General features: G+C 37.6%; 1 long non-coding RNA gene across 1 annotated transcript; it reads right to left on the bottom strand.

The window, feature by feature from the left end:
• Positions 1-428: 428 nt before the first annotated feature.
• LOC126380181 (uncharacterized) lies at positions 429-2205 on the bottom strand. Its single transcript, XR_007568441.1, has 3 exons — positions 1738-2205; positions 1107-1333; positions 429-650 (listed from the first exon to the last, which is right to left on the bottom strand). It is a non-coding gene; the product is annotated as an uncharacterized LOC126380181 (long non-coding RNA).
• Positions 2206-19112: the final 16907 nt, after the last annotated feature.

Genomic DNA, 19112 nt, shown 5'->3' with positions numbered 1-19112 from the left:
TTTAAAGTACTGACACCGAAAAAGGTGTACAAAAATAAACGGCTTCGCGACCGCGAACTTGAAGAGCTCGTGGAGCCGCCAGCAGTAGCATACCAGTGCAACATGCCGAAGAGAAGACGGTTGTCAATTACTGAAGACACGCCAAAATGCAAAGTATTAAAAAAGAAATTAGTATTGTATCTAACAATAACAAAATGTAATACCTTTTGAATTAAAGAAGTAGTTTAATTGAATATTTATTGTAATTTGTTAATTTTAATAATCAAGTAGGTATCTTAATTATAATATACTAATACTACTTTTATATAAATTGTAATGAACAATTAGTTATTTATAGTTACTTTAAATGATATCTATCTATGTAATGGAAAGTGGATAGTAAAATAAAAAAGACACATTTCTATTGTTTAGTTATTTATTCAAAACCATACACAAACTCAGTTGAATCAGAAAAGCTGGATCAGTGTTTTTCCCAGGAAAACCTAGGTAACTATTTGGTACTCAACTAAAACTCATTTAAACAGGCACATTATTGCCAGATTCACATTCGGCTGTTTGCACATCCTTTCCTTTACTACTTGGGCCACATTATCTTTCCACTTATTTTATATTACCTTGACTCAACCAGGGTACTCGCTACATTATGTTACCTACAAATGAAAATATAATAGTTATTAAAAGAGCATATTAATTTTGATCGGCAATGATATTCAGAACAAAACATTTCTACCACCCATTAGGTATTATAGGCATTAGTTTATCAATGTATCACAGATAAGTCTACCATTATGACCTATTTTATATTAGAGTAATAGTGACTATATAATAATAGTAGGTATATTGCAGTGTATGTACACCTTGTGTGCCAAAACTCTGCTCTGTCCGCCCTGAGAAGGAGACTAAGTGTGAGTTAATACTCTCATATACCAATGAGTAGATTGGTGGCATGGAGTAGTAATAGTAGGCTCTATTTTTTACATTTAGACACATGGATGACCTATTACGCATGTAATCCGATGAGTTTGAAATTTATCAACTTTATTGAACATTTAGATATTCGGGCTCAAAGAAATGGGTTAATGGGATAATAATTTAAGCATACATACCTGGCATAGTGCGATTCTCATTTATGCAGAACAGAAGTCAAGATTAAGTTTTCACTATAATACCTACAACTCTAAAGAAAATATTTTTCTTTGAAAAGTAGTGTGGCTTTCATGAGGTAGACTTGTATCATATTCATCACTTGGTCATGGTCAGAAAATTGTTGATATGTGGTTCTAATAGCCTTTGCATGTCATTCTTCACAATGGTTATCATCGTCTTTAGAGATCTGAAATAAGTTACAGGCTTAAATTCACAACACGCTCACTGCCTAACTAGACTTATTTAACTTTTTTCAACAAACAGTATATTATGATTTGTACCATAGATAGGTGACAGCTACACAAAAAAGTATCTACTACATACATACTTATACTCACGCCTGTAATCCCGATTAGGCTGGGCAGAGCCACGAGTAAGCAGAGACCAATTTGGAAGCACTTTATACAAAGGTGCTTAACCGGTGGTCCAATGTAATGTTTCATCATGCTAGAAAAGACTTGTCTTTCATAAAGGTTCTCCTTAGTCGGTTTTACGACACGCCCGGGATGATAAGGGACGATTGCGTTCTAGGTAGGACCTTAGCTATGTTTTTAATTATCTTCCAGTTTTAGTAACTAATTAGATACTTACAGGAGTTGGAGATATATTTTTGCCAATACAAAATGAAGACGTAATCAATAAACCCCACCAAACAAAGAAAGACCTTGTATTCTTTGCCCACCAAACATCAGATATAATCGTATGTCAACTAACAACTGTCACCTTGACAATGTCACAGATCATTGTCACAGATTATAATACTAACATGTCAACGTTGAGAAAAAAAATCCGTTTGCGCCATCTATTATCTTAATTTTACTCTAACTCTAAGTAAATATATTGTGCTTGCAATAACTTGCACTCAGTAAGCTGAAATTTCACTAGATGTCGCTCGATTCGTTCGATCCCATCAATAAATGACCACTAGATGCCGCTAAAAAAAGGGCGTTTTAGCGGCATCTAGTGGTCATTTATTAGAACTAAAAATAGCCCGAAGAATTGCCCGAGTTAGAACGGCACGGTTTCGTTGTATGACGTGAGGCATCTGTACGTTAGTATTATATGATCTGTGATGCTGGTGAAATAAAACAATATAAAAACATAGTATATATATTTTGTTGAATCTTCTATTTTCATTTATTGCTTTATTAAATAATCTTACTACTATATATCCAATTGGGGTAGGCAGGTGCACATCCATCGCGTGATAGAAGTACCCACGTAACCCACGCTTCACCGAGTCTTATCGTCAGCTCACAGTGTGTAGACACGTGGTAGAAACTGTTAGTAACTCGTTATAGTAATTTAAACTTTATCCCCGAAGGGGTAGGCAGAGGTGTACATTATACAATACGCTATATTTACATACCTCCTCGGCAACTGCTGCTATGTTTAAGACCCATACCTAATAGGGGGCGAGTGGCGATCTCATTGGCATTAACCGGGCACAAATCTTAGAAACCACGTGATATCAATTATCTACGATAAAGCCAAGAGTTCAGGCTTTAGGTACTTGAGCCGGAATTTCAACCCGTGACACTACGATTAAGACTCCCGAATGGGTATACGCGATTTGAATTTTCTCCTTTTTCTTTAGTGCACTAGCAATCAACAAGCTCCTTTTTAAAAATGTCATGAAAAGGCAAATCAGAATAATCAACAAGTTCGTAATATAATTGACATTCATATTTCCCTCAAACGCGCTAGTTTTACGGGTAATAATTCGAACCCTTGCCCCTTGAGCATAAAATACTTACTTGTAAAAGCATTGTTTGCATTAAATTAGCTAACAATTCAAAGCATGAGTGTTTATAATGGATGCATATGCTCTGAAATGTAACCACGACGCTATAACGCGGTGGGAACTTGTATTTTATTGTTAAGTTTTAGCGTATAAAATTGAATGCGTGCCGTTTGGTGGCGTTTCGCATTGGGTAAAGGCCCTATTGTTAGGTTTTATCTCATTTTCAAGTGATTTGTGCGGCGAGAGGGAAGGGGAGCAAGCACAAAGTGGTTTTTGATAATAAGGGTGGTGCGGGTTGACGGTTGATCTCATTTGAGCCACGTAATGCGATGGTTATTGTAGTTCACTGACCGTGACGATGAATGCAACTGTTTAAGTCAAGTGCACCCCATAGGGTAAATAACAGGTCACCTGAATTTATCGTGATAAAAAATATGAAATATAATTGTTTACGATTTAATTGTATAACCAAACAGATTTTTAACATCTTAATATATAAATATTGATTCAGAATACAATATTATAAAAGAGGAGCTGTATGAAAAATTATACTATTTACGTTTTTTCATTACTACGTACGTAATGCAAAAACATAAAATCAAACGAACGAACTTCAAATGACAAACTTTTCCTTTATAACCTTTTTGGGTTTCAGGATGTCCGGCTTTCACAAGTTTCCCGCCAAAGTGTAACAATCAAGATGGCGGAAGGCGTGTAACACGAACAAATGGCGTTCATTTCCGCAGGGCTTCTGTATTAAAACAATCGCGCGGTAACTAGCTCATTATTGTTCCTAACGAGGCTATTTCACTTAATATATAGACTCGGACAGGGAACTGTCGACACACATAATCAATAACCTGGCGGGTGAGTGAAAGTTCACAGTGGAACTTGAAATACTTAAGTAGGTATTCATTGACATTCAGACTCTTTCAAGAGTTTTAATATACATTTTGTGAAAAAGGTTATTAAAAGGTTAATGACTATTTAGAAGATAGAAATGCACAGGAATAACCGCCTGGGAACCAAAATATACTAATTAGTTAACCAAATTATCTAAATTATATACATATATATATTTTTAAGAACGTCTAGAGCCTTGAGCATAGGCTTTTCTTGCAACTACTACAGGTTGTCAGAAGCTGCTGTATTTTTAAGCAGATTTATTTATATATTATATTTAGTCCAGTATTCACCATACTTCCTCCGGTTTCATTTTGGGTAACCCTGTGCCCATCAGTGGGATATACTTCGGCTACTTGTGTTTTTATGTTTATCTAAGTTTTACGTTTGAATCGGGACGCCAGCCTACCCCGGAAATGTTAATAGCCTGCGCTGATTGGTAGGTGCGATGGTTTATCGCGATACAAGGAACATTACCCGAAAGTAACACGGTTGCTGAATTGCGCTGAGCTCACCTACACTTCGCCAGGTGTTTGGGGTAAGGACGGGGATACACTCATCGTAGAGGATTTGAGACACTTTTTACGAGTACACAGTATATCTTTATGGCAAAACCGGTCACCTCTTGGACGCAGAGACAGAGGTCGAGCCAGGAAAGTTGAGACATGATGGAAATACCAGGGGGGTTTAAAACGCCAGATCGAAGCAATTCTCCCAAAAAGCAATTCTTATTGCTATTCTTTGACATTTGCGCATATAAAAGTAAGTGAGTAACGTCAACAAATTTCAAATATCGATATCGCCTTTTTACCCCCTAAACCCCCCTGGAAGAGTTTCAGACGGACTGGAGAAGGACAGGGAGTAGTGGAAGCTCAGAGGGGAGGCCTTTGCCAAGCAGTGGGATAAAAATCTTTTTGGGCTTATACAAGTTGAATAATTATTAATTTGTCCAACCCATTTATAATTACATTAAGAAAACATTTCAAAAAATATAAGTGCATATTTCTATGTGTCTGCTGGAACCAGCTCCAAAATGAAGACGTGGCCTAAAGGTCTATGTAACCAGGCCAAACAATTCCAAAAAAAAGTATTAATTGTTCAAAAAGCATATTGGGTGGGTACTCAAAGTACTTATTAGATATTGCCTGAAGGGAGACGGCACATTTGTAAAGACTTTAATAAATGGGTTTCAAAATCTGATTCTGTCGCTAGTTTGGAGAAGAAAATTATTTTGATAATTATCGTTTGTTTGAGAAACGCAATACTGGTCGTCTTATACCTATTTTTTATCTGTTTAATAAACCATAAACCAACTTCAAAATTGGTTTTAACAATATGTACGCTTTCTGTACCCCCCGCTTAACTCAACAACTTATTTATACTTTGCATTCTTTCTCTCTCATTCGGCTCGTCGGAGCAGCATGATCGCGCGCGGGTTTCTTCGCTTTTAAATTAAATAAATAATGCAAACAATTTGAGAGCAATAAACTCAGGCGGTAGGTGGTGCGCTGAATTTCACGCGCCTTCTCTGCGGGGAACAATAACCGAGCCGGGGCAGCTAAAACTGTGCACCGAATAAGACTTTCAGGCTTTTTTAGGTTTCACGTATCTAAGTACGAATGGACGTAGGCGTCTTTGCCCAGTTTTGGGATACTTCAGGATTTAGGGCAGACAAGACAAGAAAAGATAAGACTCAACACGTACTTACTACTATACTGCTGGAGTATGTTTTATACCCCACCGCAACGGGTAAATGAGGGGAGGCCTGTGCCAAACAATGGGACGTATATAGAGGTACCTATACTAAAATAAAGTCATGCCTGTCTGTCGGCGTAGAGTCAGTAGCTGCAGCCATTTTTGTGAGTCGCTCGATGGATATAAGTACATATTTTTTTAAGTAAGACCTATGTTTTTTTTGTCGATCGAATCAAATGATCTTTGAGGCCTTTCTTACGTAGTAAGTACATATAGTTATTTCATGATAATACTATGAACTATGGCCACTGTGAAAGCGTCGTTTTAGCGCGTCTCTATCGGTACCTAAAGGTGTGTTCACGCGCTTACTAAAGCATTGTCATATTTTGAGAGCCAGCTTGAATGGTGGCCGGCTACCGGCCACTTCCTTTGTGCCCTGTTTACACTGCATAAATACTAAATTAGACGCCAGTAAACAACCTTATAGGGAACTTTTATTGCAAAGAAATTTATACCGAGCCTTTGTTGCTGGTTACGGCATCGGAAATGCTCTGAGAATAATATATGGCAAGGATTCTGTGCGGCCACAGTACCCACAACTGTTTAGTTTATTAACTTGGTTCTTGGTTGACGGACTAACGTTTTAGTAGCGATCGCAACTTTGCTCGATGAACCCTTCAGGTTGAAGATTGAAATACTTACTTACAGTTTTTATTGGCTCTTGACGACTTGATTCTGGATATTAATAAACTAATCTCAGTCGAGACTGCCCTCAAGATTGGTTAATCTTGAGGTATTTCAATCTTCAACCTGAAGGGTCAAGATCATGTCAAGATCATGTCATTCACTTGAGGTTTCAAGTCCCTGTTTTTGTAAGAACTGTTACATTGACATGATCTTGAAAGCAGTCTCGAAGCTGAGATGGAATGATAACGTACCTCGCATAGAGCGGAGGTTCGTGTTGTTTTACGCGGACCACGGCACCTACTGACTACGTAGTAAGTAGTTAGTAACAGAAATCAGAATCATTTATTCAACGTAATTATCATGGATAAACTTGTTGATGGTCAATGTAACATTTTTGAATTTACGTCATTTCGCAAGGTGTTACGGCTGAGGAGAAGAAATTACAAGAAACTGCAACAGCAAAACATCTTTTAAATCAATGAGGGTATACATTATAAGTTGTCTGATGACTAGAGGAACACGTTTAAAACCAGACAATTTTATCATTTAGGTAATCCAAGAAAACCTTGTAAAAAAGTTATTTTTAAAATATAAAAATAATATTTTTTACATAAAGTAACCTTCACGTGGGCTTTAAATTTATTTTCTGACAAATACAAAATATAATCTGGTATTTTATTGTAAAAAAATGAATAAAATTAATAACGCCAAAAAAGATGAATTTAATTTACTCAATCTAGAATTTTGATTAGCAATATAGTATTACGTAATAGTTAGTACTAAAATGTATATGTCTGTCTGTGTCTGTGGTGTCCGAAAATAATAATTTTTACTTTCTTTCTAGAAATATAAGTAAGAAGAAACGTCCAGGAAAAGGAATATTACTAGTGCCTTGCGAGGTTTTGTTGGAGAAAATCAATATGGGAATGTATTTTTTTATTAACACGATGATAATGGTAGGTACTTATATGTAAAAGATCTTCTGGTCGTTTGAAATCGCCTGATTACCAGTAACAGCATTCAGAGTGTGGACCATACACGTGACCATACTGCCGATGGCCCTCGAATATTTTATACTACTCACATTTCATCGAAGTCGATATATAACGAGCAATATATGCGTGTCCCGAGTGGCGCACGCGGTATTCAGTCCATTGCTAGCCAAGAAAATGATGCTTGATTTTTATTAGTATATTTCAATAACACATCATTATGTAATGATTAATGACAAAGCTTATTAAAAGTAGATTGCCCTACAGAATGGGGTTCAGTCAAGATGCATTCGCTTTTGTGAACGCTACAAAAATGAAGTTAAACGAAGGGCAACCACCAACCCAATTTTAACTTAATTTGAAAGGACTAAAATTAGCTGCATCTCTGTCTTGCACGTATTGTTAGTGACGACGGCACTAATTCAAGAGCTGCAACGGCAGAGCCCAACTGGCCACTCTCAGGCCTGTTGTCTTAAATTTTAGTACTGAGAGCCCTCAGAGCTCCTCATATTTAATTCCATTTGCGGCAAATCTACAGTCTAAGTCACGTTAAAAAAAGGCAACCTAAATATTTTTCTTTCTATTAGTGCGATTTACTTCGCCTCATAAGTAATGAGCTCAAATGGAACATTTTAATAACGTATTTTATTCTGACCTAGGTTAAAAAGGTCGCATCGAAGCAATTCATTTAAAAAAACAATAGTGCTATTTGACATTTGTTTGCATTGCGCTCTTACTTTTATATGCGCGAATGTCAAATTGCAATATTGTTTTTTTTAGATGAATTGCTGAATGACTTAGACATTTAGATGAATGTGGCTTTTTTAACCCTCCAGTGCGTCTAAAAAGGCTACATTGCCTTTTTTAGATGTATTGTATTAAGAGGTATTTTTAGACCCCTTAACTTATTGTTGATTTTTGATTACATTCGAAAAAATGATATATGAAACAAGTCAATGTATGACGTATACTCTGTTTCTCCCGCTTGTGTAAAGTCGCGGCGTCGCGCACATTAGGCACGCGACCCACGTCCGCAAGGGGGTGGGCAGATGACAAAATGTCGTATAAAATACAGCCAGAACCTGGGTCTTGCATTTTTCATACTCTAAACATATACTTATCATATGATCTTCACCATAGCCTATTTGCTTTTAAATATAAATTGTGGTAAGTATATCGTACGCGGTTTTCAGGCGAATGGTTTGCGGCCAAGTAGTTAATGCCATCTGCGGCAAATCTACAATAAGTCACGTCAGAAAAAAAAGCAGGCGAATGTTTTTTAGGATGTGTTATTAAAACTCCTTTTGTTAGTTTTTACGACATAAAAAATAATAAATGTTAATTTCGACACAGGTATAAACTATATCAAGTAAATATACAAATAAGTTAAAATTTAAGGAGGGATTTTCCAGGAGACGTTCTCTACAAACAATATAGATGGCGTTGTACAGATTTAACATGATAATTACCTACCTATTTTCTTATTACTCGGGTACATAATTATTTTAAAATACAGTGTAATTGCAGAAACAGAAATATGTAAAAAAAACTTGATAAAACACATAATAACGGGTTCTAACCGCGTTTAAAGTAGGGATATGAGACTCCCGATATTTCGACACTGTTGCAAGTGCCACTGTTGTGTGTTTTAATTATGATAATAACCGCGTAAACTTAAAACAATGTAAAATAATTGTTGCTTGATGTTTGCATCACATTATGTATAGCATTATCTTGCTATCTACCTATATTGCTTCTCTTTATTTTAATCAGAATAATGATGGGTGGAAGATGTAATTGTGCTTGGGTGTAATAAAAATTGTCATCATTTATATCCAAAAACAAAAATAAAAGATGTACATGTTTGTTATCCATGAAATTCGAAGGAAAATCTGTACAGCGCCATCTATATTGTTTTTGAGGAACATAGCCGGGAAAGTACCGCATTTTATACTTTTTCTAAGTTCAGTAGTCAAGTTGGTACACTAACCTTTTCTCTCGAATCTTTTAACTTTTTTTACCGTTTGTTAAAAGACGCAATTTGCTGTAAACTCCCGTAATACCAGTTTATTACTCATACTTGCTTAAATAAAAAGGAAAAATACGACGTACTTAACGAAAAATACATAGTGACTAGTGTCATTTGTATTCGCATTATTAATTCATTGGACCAACTGACGGCCAGTACTGGATTATGAGTGGAACCCGCAAAATTTACAAGGAAAATAATGTTCAGACTATTAATTCCCTCGACAGTCTATTAACAAGGGTTGCTACGTATTAAAATGATAAATTGTTACAATCATCATTTCGTCTTAACCAGTTGAGTGTGAGCTTTCATTTCTGTTAGTTAGCTTGGGCTTAGTGGGTATTTATGTTTGAAGGGCGGTCTTATGTGCTGGCAACCCGTACCCCACCTAGGCAGCACTGTGTTAACTTTAACAAATTACCACGACAATGAGAGGAGAGTTGAGTAACTCGCTTGTCTCGGAGAACCAAGATGGATTGTTCTTTTGACCCTCCCTGTAAAATTGTTGCGTAATTCAATCAGGTTTTTAGTAGATTTCAGATTGCTACTTAGCGTGGATAGAGATCGTAGTTACTTGCATTTCTTCTTTTTATTTTCGTGACGTCTCGATCTTTCAGTAAGTATTCCAAATAAAAAAAATACTTAGATACGAGTCTATCTATCTAGTTAGTAATAATAGTTGATGGACCCGATCGCATTTTTTTTTGTCATTAGAGACCACGTGAAGAAAGTATCTTCCCGTTGAATGAAAATCTAAGGTGACACAGTGGATAAACTCTTAGGAAATAATATTTTATTTAAGTATAGTAGTTTAGGTTAAAGATTAAATTGCTTATTAGCTTGTAAGCTAGATTGTAATATTATGAAGCATATATTTTATTCAAATGTTTCATTTAAACAAAAACAATACTATAATATACCTATACACGACGATAATTATGTGAAACTCCCAGGCTAGGCTGTTTTTCCTCTACCTACTTAAAAAAAAATATGCGATACGCATTTTGCGTAAACATGTTTCATAGTATTGTTTACGCGTTTGCAAATGAGAGGGAAAGTCAGACACCGGCGGAAATTCAAAAGTTCCATTCCCAAAAGGGTTGCTATTATTAAAATTAAAATTACATTACGTTTTTCGGTTAAAGCCTGGTGTTTCGCGAACTAATTACGAGGGAAGGGTGATTAACAGACATTCTAATTCGATAGCTACTGTAATATTTAAAACTAGAGATGGCTGTTGCGTGGCTTTTTATGTCGTGAAAACTGCGGTTGGGAAGCGGCTTAGTCGGCCATATTTTGTGTAGAACTTTTTTTTTTAAATAACAGTTTTATTTTCTTAAAATAATTATGTCGATAGTGTAAGGCTGTCGGCGGGCTTCTGGTGGTTTGATAACTCTGGCGAATGGGTTACCACCACTGTCTCTCTGCGGTGAAGATCCATACCCTCTCTGTAAGTATTTAGTTACTAGGAGAACATTTATTAATAAAAAAACACTTGACATGGGCTCTCTACTATATTCTTAATTGGGCCAGTCAGAGGCAGAGAACTAAATGTTAGAGATTTCTGTTAGAATAATGTGTTTTGAGCCGTATCGCCGTCTATAATGGTCGAGTCAACTGTGTTATAGTGAAAATTGCATTATAACTTATTGCTACAAATTCGGTACTGGGAATCGAACCGGCGCTCCCCGTCAGAAACACGCCGATGACGTACAGAACCAGGTTATGTTCCCCAAAAACAATATAGATGGCGCTGTACTGATTTTTTTTCGTTTAACCTTCCAATTTCATGGGTAACAGACATGTGCATCTTTTATCGTTGTTTTTGGATATAAATGATAACCCTTTTTAATATTACACCCAGGTATAATTCCATCCTTCTGATCAAAATAAAGAGAAGCAATATAGGTAGCAAATGTCAAGCAACAATTATTTTTATACATGCTTTTGCTATTACATTGTATTTTGGAATAATTGTGTACCCGAGTAACGAGATCATAAGCCAAACTGCATAGCCTAGACCACTGCCGTAAAGTCGCCTGTCTGTCGGTTTTTTACAGATTGTACTTCGGGGAGTGTGCACAGGAGCTCCATCAGCTCATTCCACCAAGTCCATTCCATCTGAGGACATCCAGACCTACGGCGGGTTACCATCCTTACTTGGTTGACATACCACTAATCCGCACCAAGCGCTTCGCTTCATCCTTCATAATGCGCACAGCCAAGGAATGGAATGGGCTGCCGGCGTCGGTGTTTCCTGACTCTTATAACCTGGGGTCCTTTAAATCACGGGTGAATAGGCATTTTTTGGGTAAGCTCGTTCCAACGTCGATCTCTTCTTCTTGTGGAAGAACGAAGTCAAGAGCAAACCCATTAAATTAAAAAAAAAAAAAAAAAACGACGCCATCTATATTGTTTATACATTGTTTTAAGTTTACGCGGTTATTATCATAATTAAAACACATAATAACGGGTTCTTACCGCGTTTAAATGGGGATATGAGACTCCCGATATTCATGTCCCGATAGTCATCCCGTGATCATGGCACTTGCAACAGTGTCGAAATATCGGGAGTCTCATATCCCCATTTAAACGCGGTAAGAACCCGTTATTATGTGTTTTAATTATCTATATTGTTTTTGGTGAACGTAGCCTGGGAAGTCCCTTATTGACAAAACATGTTTTAAGCGACGTTAATCGTGTTGCAGTATGATGCATGGATAGCTGTTGGCGAGGTAACTATCACGGTTGCATCCGAATAATTTAGATATTCACTAAGTAAACGTGTTTCATCTTAATCCGCATTATCATCTCACGCACTACCAAAGGCGAAGCAAATTTCCATTTAAATTGCATGAATTATACCGGCGGAATACACCTTAATCCTGATACGACTGCGCGCATTCTAGAAGTGTTAACACATACAATTATCATGGGCTAATATATTGGTCAAATATTAATTATACAACTGCATACATTTTGGTGGTGGCGCCATCATGGTGTTCTAGTGAGCTAGGGCCCTTAGGAATAGGTAGGTACTTGATTCTAAGGATCATCATCATCAGCCCATTAGCGTCCCCACTGCTGGGGCACGGGCCTTCCCTATGGATGGATAGGGAGATCGGGCCTTAAACCACCACGCGGGCCCAGTGCGGATTGATGGTTATTAACGACTGCTAATGCAGCCAGGACCAACGGCTTTACGTGCCTTCCGAAGCACGGAGGAGCTCGAGATGAAAACTTTATTTTTGTGGTCACCCATCCTATGACCGGCCTTTGCGAAAGTTGCTTTACTTCAACAATCGCAGACCGAGCGCGTGAACCGCTGCGCCACCGAGCTCCTCCGAGATTCTAAGGATACCTACACTATACATTATAGTAAATAATATAATCTGTTTAGCGTATTAGTGTTTAGCAGGGATGTTATGGATTATTTCGGATACGGATTGGATACGGATTTAAGAAGGATTATTATACCGGATGCGGTACGGATACAGATAATAAATTATTTCGGATTATCCGTTAGTTTCGGATAATTTCGGTTACGAATATTATTTTTTAAGGAATTTAAAATTAAAATACAAATAGGTTATAAAGTGGTTTTATTCATACAGACAAAAGTTACAACGAAAAAAAAAACAAACAATGCGCGCATCTTGTTTGTCGGCACATGGCAGCGGCCAGCCGATCAAAAGATCTTGTCACAACTTGTCTCAATTAGGCTCCGCTCCTATCCGATATATACTTTTATTTTGAATTCGGTTACGGATGATTTTTTATATTGGATATCCGATAGTTTCGGTTACGATTACGGAGCTCCCTAATCTCTCTGGTGTTTAGTATCTAATGCCTTATTCTGCGAGTAAACGGTATTGTGTGATGTTAAGCCAGATTAGATATTCTAGTTTAAACGTACTTAGTAAGAGATGATCAGGACCGTGGGCAGAAATTCAAATACCTAGGTATATATTGTTTCAGGTTTACGCGGTTATTATCATAATTAAAACACGTATTAACGGGTTCCTACCGCGTTTAAATCAGGGTATATGAGACTCCACTCCAATTTCATCAGTCATCCCGTGATCATGGCACTTGCAATTGGGTGAGAGCCTTCAGCGCTCTCCATTTGTCTGGCCAAGTAGTTAATGCCATCTGCGGCAAATCTACAATAAGCCACGTCAAAAAAAGGGACTTGCAACAGTGTCGACATATTGGAAGTCTCCAAACCCTTGGTTTAAACGCGGTAAGAACCCATTATTATAATGTTTAAAACTTATAATAATGGGTATAATAAATAATAAAAGGGTAAAATAAACATATAATAATGGACATAATAATGGGTATTATGTGTTTTAATTCAAATGCCTATGATAAAAAGGGGGGTTAAAAAGGCCACATCGAAACAATGAGTGACTTTCCAGGCTACGTTCACTAAAAACAATATAGATGGCGTTGTTCACTTTAAACGTGATAATTACCTAACCATTTTCTCATTTATTTATTTAATAAACACACGTAACAGGTTACAGACACAAATCTTATGAAATAATACACTTTTTGAGGTACAAAAACATCATTACTTGTCACGGTCATTACTCGGGTACATAATTATTCCAAAATACAATGTAATGGCAGAAGCATACCTATATAAAAATATATATGTCGCTTGATATTTGGATCACTATTTTGTATAGAATTACGTTGCTACATTATTGCTTTTCTTTCTTTTGAACAGAGTAATAATTATGGGTGGAAGATTATACCCAAAAATAAAAAATAAAGATGTATATGTCTGTTAGCCTCCGTGGTTAAGTGGTTAGAGCATTAGGCTCACGATCTGGAGGTCCGGGTTCGATTCCCGACGGGGACATTGTCGAAATAATTTTGTGAGACTGTCCTTTGTTTGGTAAAGACTTTTCAGGCTTGAATCACCTAATTGTCTATGTCTTCATTGTTTCATTATAAAATATCTAAAATATTGTGACATAAAAAATATCAGTTTTAAAATAACAGTGACTGAATCCGAGTACATCACTGGCCGCAAGTGATCTCAACAAAGCCGTTTTTGGTGTGTTTTTGATTGCAGTTTAGTCCCGATGATAATTACTTTTGGGAAAGGGTTGCTCGGTTATTCCTCTACAGGGGGATGCCGGTCCGTTCCCAACTAGAATTATGAAAACACCAAAAAAGAAAAAACGTGCGATAGAAATTGGAAAAGTTCGGTTTTGGTTATTAAACTACCTAACTGGATGTCGCGACGGGCTGTTAGTTTGTGAAGCGGGACGAGCGGGCTAGCTACTGATATTTTTTGTGGTTTCATTATTGGGTTCCAAAAATAACCTCAAAACCAATATAAAAAAAGGAAAAACTACTATCTCAGCGATAACGAAATAATGTCGTTGATGTCGAGTTGTTGATACTCACCCCGCCGCGGCGCCGGCGTGGTCGACGATTTCCTTCATGCAGCGCTTATCGCTATCGACCCGCTAGAGTTGATTAATTCTTTCAAATATTCTTCCTCTCAGACGACGCGACGCCCTGAGCCAAGGTTCGCGCCCAACCAGGCCTGTGGCCGGTCAGGCCTGTGGCCGGTCAGGCCTGTGGCCGGTCAGGCCTGTTGTCTTAAATTTTGTACCGGGTGAGAGCCCTCAGCGCTTCTCATTTGTCCGGCCAAGTAAAAAAAAATGCCATTTACGGCAAATCTACAATAAGTCACGTCAAAAAAAAGGTCATCAAATGGATATGGTGCTCACTAGAGCCCTCCTATCATGCACCCAAGGTTCCTGAAGTGTTTGGTGTCGCGAGCTGATTGGCTGCCTCTATGGCTAGAGTAATCGAGTCGTCGGGATCGTATATTACGTCCTTCGGACGCCGATACTTTTCGGTTCCAGTTATGACCACGTGCCAGAATCATTGTCACTCTACACAGTCGTTTGAGGACACCCTGTATGTCAGGTTATTGTCGTAACTATACGGGGCAAGAGGCGGGATATACATAAGTTATGACATTACCTACTCTTGATGTGTGAAGTTTCTGTAAGACCCATGCCATGTAAGGCTAAATTAGTTGTGTGCCTGTCCTTAGACTGAGGACTTGGAAGTAAGGCTTAAAACTGTTATGTTAGAGCAAGCAAGTACTTGTAAAAAAGAATCCGTTTTAGTACTGACGTACTATAAACAAATAAACTCACAATCGCGAAGGATTTTTTCTAAAAAAATAATGTAATTCAGCCTGCAATGTCCGAGCTACACAGGACAGTCTTACAAAATCATATTGACAATGTTCCCATCGGGAATTGACCCTGGATCTCCATATACGGAACTCAACGCTCTAACCACTTGACCACTGAAACTGTTGTAATATATATTTAAAGAAATAGGCTCGCGTTTGACCACAATCTCACCTAATGGTGTATGACGATGTGGTCTAGGGTGAATCACGTTTACCTAGTAAATGCCAAGCTTTAAAGACTCCCAGATTTTAACGAGTTGCAAACATATTAAATATTTATAAATAAACCTATGTAACAGCTTCCGTGGTCGAGTGGTTAGAGTGTTAGGCTCACGAACTGGAGGTCCGGGTTCGATTCCCGATGGGTCGACATTGTCGAAATCACTTTGTGAGACTGTCCTTTGTTTGGTGAGGACTTTTCAGGCTTGAATCACCTGATGCTCCGAAATAAGTAAGTCGATTCCGTGCTTCGGAGGGCACGTTAAGCCGTTTGTCCCGGCTATTAGCCGTAAAAACACCTCCACAAACCCGCATTGGAGCAGCATGGTGGAGTACGCTCCATACCCTCTCCAGTTGATTGAGGGGAGGCCTGTGCCCAGCATAGGGACGTATATAGGCTGTTTATCTAAAAAAACCTATGTAAAAATTAAAGGTATGTTATTCTTTCTGTGCTAAAATTCCAGCGCGACGAAAGGGTAATAGAAGAGTGTGTAAAAAAACAGAGTTCCCGATCACTCGGTGAGCGCATGAAGTATTTGTCGGATGCGATGGACATTCGGGACACTCTACTAGGAAAAAAATGTCCTTCACAGAAGTGCATAGTTCGTGAAGCGATGTCACAACTATTTACACCGTGGATGCGGCATCATACCAAAGAGTTTTAAAATTATTTAGGTTAGGTTATCAAAATAGGGGTTAAAAAGGCCACATTGAAGCAATTCATCTTAAAAAGCAATATTGCTATTTGACATTTGTTTGTATTGCGCACTTAGTTGTAGGTATATGCGCAAATGTCGAATTGCAATATTGCTTTTTAAGATGAATTGCTTCAATGTGGCCTTTTTAACCCCCCTGTCGTTCCGTTTCGCTCCTATTTACTACGTTATTAAGTAATAGGGGTATTTGACTGGGTCAAAGATAGACAAAAGTCAACCTTATTACTTTTCGATTTATTATCGAAATTATTTATGAATTACTTAAATAATAATGAGTAAGAAGTGTGACCGGATTTATTGATGACCACAGTGACCTAAAACGTTAGAAAGTCTATTTTATTTCTCTAGAAAACAAAAAAAAATATTTCATGGGTTCCTCAACATTTTATTTTCTACGTTTTGTTAATAGGCTACTTGACAACCTAGACAAATGAGATACTTTTTACGAAACGTTAAAACGACAGTTTTGGAGTTTGTGTGTAAATGTGTCTAGTACACGACCCTTAAGTAAATAGTTTAAGATATTATTATGAAATTCTAAATAACACATCTAAACGTGACAAAAAAAAAATATGATGATAATGATGTGGTAAAAATGTATACTTTTTCTATTTAACTTATTTATAAATTTTAATAAATAAAAATTAAATAATAAGTGCGACATTTTGTCACTTTTTCTATGACGTCACACGGTTGCTTTTTCGTACAAATTCCATAGTAATTTCATGTTTTAAGTTGGAAACTACCCTATTGTTATGGGTGATATGCTGATCCCCTGTCACCATTAGATTCATCACATCTGCAAGTGCTAATAAATGGTTGCAAGTTGTATTTTATTGTCTGTGCTCTATCTACCCCAATAGGGTTTAACGGCTTGAGTTTATGTATGTACCTATGTCAAACCATCAAGTCCATGTTGAATCTTAGATCCGTCATCGTGCATTCATCACGGTGCGTTCTGACGCCAAGGCACTTAGGCTCAATGTACATAGAGGCGTTGCCGGGACAGAACTGGAGGCGAGGTTATTTTTTTAATGATAATTTTTTGGGGTTTAGTAATGTTTGAGTTTGTACGCAAGCGTTCACACAGAAATGGCGCGCCGCGGCGCGATTTCATACAACCTGTATTCTTGAGACCCGACTTTCGTCTTTCGTTTTCAAAACGCTCTTTGCGATTCCGTGTGGATTGAGCTTAAACCGGACTAGTCTTTGATGGGATCAACACACGTAACCTAATGTACCCGAACGTACAGAACGTAAAGCTAATTCTGCCGTGGGTCAGAGAGTGACAGACGGCTGGAAAATAAACCGCCTAACTCGACTTGCATAGGGTAGGTTTCCCATCAACCGAATCGCAAAACCGAAAGACATGAAATATACTTAAATAAACAGTATTTTGGAGCTGTAACTATTACTATTTCTTGTTTCGACAATACGATGCGCAGAGGTGATGACAGTTTAGAGAAACTGATTGTAGGTAGTTGGGAAGAGTGAAGGCAAAATATCGCGTGGTCGTTCACCAACTATATGGACTGATCAAGTGAAAGACTCGTCGTCATCCAAGTTCTACACAGTAGTAAGGGAAGCGCTGGACAGGAACCTGTGAAGGCAGATCATCCGCTTCAAGGTGCAACCCTGATGCTGACCACGATCCTCAGATATGAGGGACCGACCCAAGAGAGAGAGAGAGAGAGACTATTACTCAGGCTGTACATATTCCTAAATAAGTGAAACCCAACTGTGACTAAGTAATATTGATGTAGGTAGATTCTTGAGAGTTCCTACTTTACAGACTACTTAAACATCTTATGCAAAAGATCTCTTAGCTGTAAGTTAACTGTATTTTAAAACATAATAACATTAAGTGAACTCCACTCCCACAGACAAACCGAGGAATTGGTTTTGTGTGGTTTTTATTGTACCAATATTTTCAGTATTTTTTATGAAAAATTATCATTTTACTTACTTAAGTTTAGGCTATGATTGGCAAGTTAAAAGACGTTTCGAATTACAAAGAGGGACTTTTCAGACTACGTTGCCTAAAAACAATATAGATGGCGCTGTTCAGATTTAACGTGATAATTACATATTTTCTCATTGTTCGGGGCACATAATTATACAAAAACATAATGTAATGGAAGAGATAAGTATAAAAATAATTGTTGCCTGATATTTTGATCAGATATGGTATAGAATTATGTTGCTACTTATATTGCTTCTCTTGATTTTGATCAGAATAATAATGGCAGGAAGATGTGTTGTGCTTGGGTGTAATAATAAGGGTCATCATTTCATAAAACGAAGATAATCCATAACGGCTTCATAACAGCCTCCATGGTCCAGTGGTTGAGCGTTGGGCTCACGATCTGGAGGCCCCGGGTTCGAATCACGGTGGGGAAATATCACAAAAATCACTTTATGATCCCTAGTTTGGTTAAGATATTACAGGCTGATCACCTGATTGTTCGAAAGTAAGATGATACGTGCTTCGGAAGGCACGTTAAGCCGTTGGTGCCGGTTACTACTTACTGATGTAAGTAAGTAGTCGTTACATGAGTCATGTCTGGGACCTCAGTAATAACCCTGACACCAGGGTTGATAACGTTGGTATTACCCACACAATAAGATCCGAGGAAGTCGCTCATTGAATTTAATTTCGTCTGCTTATATGACATTTCTTTATTTGGTTAAATAACACGTGGAGCAGTACACATTTGTCAGTAAAGATCCCCCAAGTGCTTTCCTTAAT

This window comes from Pectinophora gossypiella, chromosome Z, assembly GCF_024362695.1.
Source record: "Pectinophora gossypiella chromosome Z, ilPecGoss1.1, whole genome shotgun sequence".
NCBI lineage: Eukaryota > Metazoa > Arthropoda > Insecta > Lepidoptera > Gelechiidae > Pectinophora > Pectinophora gossypiella.
The sequence above is the reverse complement of the archived record's forward strand: the minus strand, read 5'-3'. Positions and strand labels throughout refer to the sequence as shown.